At 44.1% G+C, this 3,378-nt stretch overlaps 1 long non-coding RNA gene across 1 annotated transcript in view; it reads right to left on the minus strand.

Annotated features, from left to right (window-relative positions):
- Window positions 1–1,179, minus strand: part of LOC103375670 (uncharacterized) — a 6,180-nt gene extending 5,001 nt beyond the window's left edge. The window contains exon 1 of the long non-coding RNA XR_521233.1: window positions 622–1,179. This is a non-coding gene — a long non-coding RNA (uncharacterized LOC103375670). The remainder of the gene's footprint in view (window positions 1–621) is intronic.
- Between the last annotated feature and the right edge of the window lie 2,199 nt (window positions 1,180–3,378).

Raw genomic sequence — 3,378 nt, forward strand, 5'->3', positions numbered from 1 at the left:
GCATCAACAGGACCTGTTCATCCGTCCATTCCTGGTTCCTCCAGAAAATACCCACCTGCACTGGTTCTTTTGGTTCATCTCCTCCACACCTACCATCGCCACTCACCACGCCGTCTCCCTCTCCCTCTGCACAACCTCCAGCCTGCTGTCTGCAAGCCCCAGCCTCACACTGAACCCCGCTAGCATAGCCAATAGCCTCTCATGTTTGTAGACTTTGATATTATGCGAATTTCTATATTCCCATTATTGTTCTGTTGCCCAACCTGGTGTTACCAGCCTTGAGTGACTTTCATTATCCTCTAGTTGTTTATCATAGTTTATTTAGAGTTTTGGCATACTTAGTGTAAGTATTTATTCTGCCCCACTGGTGGTAGTCGCTACAGGACTCTTTGGTTTACCTTCGACCTTGCTTCCGGTTCTGTAAATAGTTTGCTTTTTGCAATAAATAACTTTGTTTTGAAACGTTTGGTTGAAAAGTCTTATGTCTGCATTTGAGTCAATGAATCTGATCCTCAACAGATTTACAGCTTCATGGATTAAGTTCTGTTTAAACATAAATGAGCTTCAGTTGTCATTAAACATATCAGATCTCCAACAGTGACAGACAGACAGTGACCTGACCTCAGAGTCTGCAGGCTGCAGTCTGGACTCTCCACAAAACCACACAGATGCTTCACTCCTGAATCCTGCAGGTCGTTGTTACTCAGGTTCAGATGTTTCAGATGGGAGGGGTTGGACTTCAGAGCTGAGACCAGAAAATCACAGCTGACCTCTGACAAACTGCAGCCCTCCAATCTGAATAAAGAATAAAAGATGTGAGCTGAAGAGACAAAGTGTCTGCTTGAAATCATTCAGAGTTTCATCGTGTGTTCAGAGCTGAAGAAGCTTCAGAATGTACAAGTTGAGAAAATGTAAACTCCAAACAGCTGAAGCCAACAGGATGCAGCTTCAAACAGTCTAACAGAAGCAGAGAAGAAGAGCTCTCATTAATATGAATAACAACATGCTGCTGCTTCAAGAAAGACGGAGCCACTTCAGCTCCACCAGTGGCTCCATCCAGAGAGACTCATGCTGAGCAACACATTTATGTCAGATTCTACTAAAGATCCTTGAATGTTCAAAGATAGCAAACATGTCCAAATGAATCTTGAGGGAAACGTCTAAAACATTTATATGAATGTAAATTCCAGACTATAAGCGGCTACTTTTTTCGCACGCTTTGAACACTGCGGCTTAAACAATGATGCGGCTCATTTATACATCCATCCTGATCTACAACCAGCTGGAACACACCTGCTGCCTCCATCCAGCTGCTGCACAACAGCTGCATCCTTTAAATCGTCATGGTTTGGAGCCCAAAGCATTGTTGACACCGAACTGCAGGATGATTAAGTTAGTTAATCTCAGGTGATAAACTGCTCTGTAACGCTTCATGTCCACAACTGTTGACTTGTGAAATGTTTGTCCTTCAGCCTAACGGAGAGCTGCAGAGATCAGCTCATCCAGACGTGCTGCTGACACTGAACTGATGATACAGTTGAACGTTGGTACCATGGAGTCGTACGTATATGCATGAAGACAACGTTAAATCTTCTTCACATGTTCTTTCCAAATGTGCAGCTTCATGAATGAGATCTGCTCATTTATGTTATAAATGGAGAAGCTGCTGTACCACAGAGGACAACTACATTTGCTTCCAGGACATAAAGGTGAAAACCACATCAAAGGTTGGTCAGCAGATAAACCCACTGTCTGGGTTTCAGTGATCCCAGAGCTCCAAATGCTATGAAGGATGAAGGAGAGAGTTTGTGCCACTCGTCAGGTTACAGCTGAAGTGTTGCAGTGATGTGACACACAACAGGTGCTGACAGGTGAGCAGAGTGTTTGACTGACAGACTGATATCAGCTCAGCACAAACTACTTTAATGACACTTGGAGCGTTGACTCTTGACTGGGTCTTGACTTTATGACTCCCGACTACATTTAAAGAGAAAAACTCTTCACATGTGGATGATTTACACCAGTCATTAAAACTGGTGTGTCAGGGCCTCCACCTTGGGCTCCGTCGAGTGGCAATACTCTCCCCCTCCTCTTTCTCTCTCTCTTCTCTCCTGCTCTCAGGTGCGTGTGAGCCAGGTGTGGGCAGGTGGAACTGATCAGTAATCACCTTTCTCCTCAGCTGCGGCGGGAAGTGGCTCTTTCAGGCCATGTTTACAAGTAGCTGGTATTTACAAAAACGGATCTATGTTTTCAAAAATAACAACGTTCACACCAGATCGTTTTAAAAAAAAAATCTTCATTTACACAAACCTGCATAAACACGTCATTAAGAGCTGTTATAAGCTGCCAAACCTATAGGGGGCAGTGTAACAAGAAACATAAAGCCATGCCAGCCAATCAGAATCCCGGAAAAAACAACAACAAATGGCACGAATCACATCCTGTTACTTCAACGATAATGGAGCGAGGGTCGTTTGTTTGGATCGATAGAGAAGTGGAGCTACTCCTACATGTGGTGTTAGAATAGACAACAAGTAAAATACTTGAAAATATTGACTTTCTATGACAGCAGCCAAACTGTAAACATGGTCGCACACATATGATGCTGATGACGCTTTTGTTGCACACTCTGACATCAAACTCCGTCTCCTCCTGTCCACATGCAACCGTAAAGACAGAGTTTTTCCAAATCTCCACTTTGGCCGGAGTTTGGATTGTTTTTGGTGACTTATAGCTTCGTTTACGTGTAAACCAAAGGCCCAAACACATCGAGATATCACCGTTTTTGCTACGTGTAAACGGGGCCTCAGTCAGTTTCATCTCTGCTCCATAAAAGACGCCAGCAAGCCACTAACTGACACCAAATCGTAAGCTCACTTTAAGCTAGTTGCACTGGCTCAGCACTTACCTGTTTCCTTTTGTTCTGCACTGATCCTAATCTGTGCTCTGCTCTGTTCCAGTTCCATCACATTACGACATTGGGAAACATCGATCCTGCTTTGCCGATTCCTCTGTCTCCACAGTCTGGTTTCTCCTCCACAGATTCTACCACTCAGCTCCATATCGGTTCCTCCTGCCCGGAGTCTCCTCTGGAAGCTCAAGCCACCACGCCTCCCATTTCCTCTCACCCTGCCAGTAAGCCTGCTTTTAATCGCTGTGCAACACAATAGAGGACTCCCTTGAGTTCAGTCTGCCTCAAATCTGCCTGTCTTGTGTTTTTGGTTTAATTCTGATTGTTGTAAATAAATACGATTGTTCTGTGACAATCTGTCTGCCGAGTCTTTTGTCTGCAACTGAACCTCTGAACCTGATTCGTAAAATGGTGTGAAAAAAGCAACATTCACTTAAAACATGATGTCTGACCTCAGAATCTGCAGG

Source organism: Stegastes partitus, unplaced genomic scaffold, assembly GCF_000690725.1.
Source record: "Stegastes partitus isolate 25-593 unplaced genomic scaffold, Stegastes_partitus-1.0.2 Scaffold2769, whole genome shotgun sequence".
Lineage (NCBI taxonomy): Eukaryota > Metazoa > Chordata > Actinopteri > Pomacentridae > Stegastes > Stegastes partitus.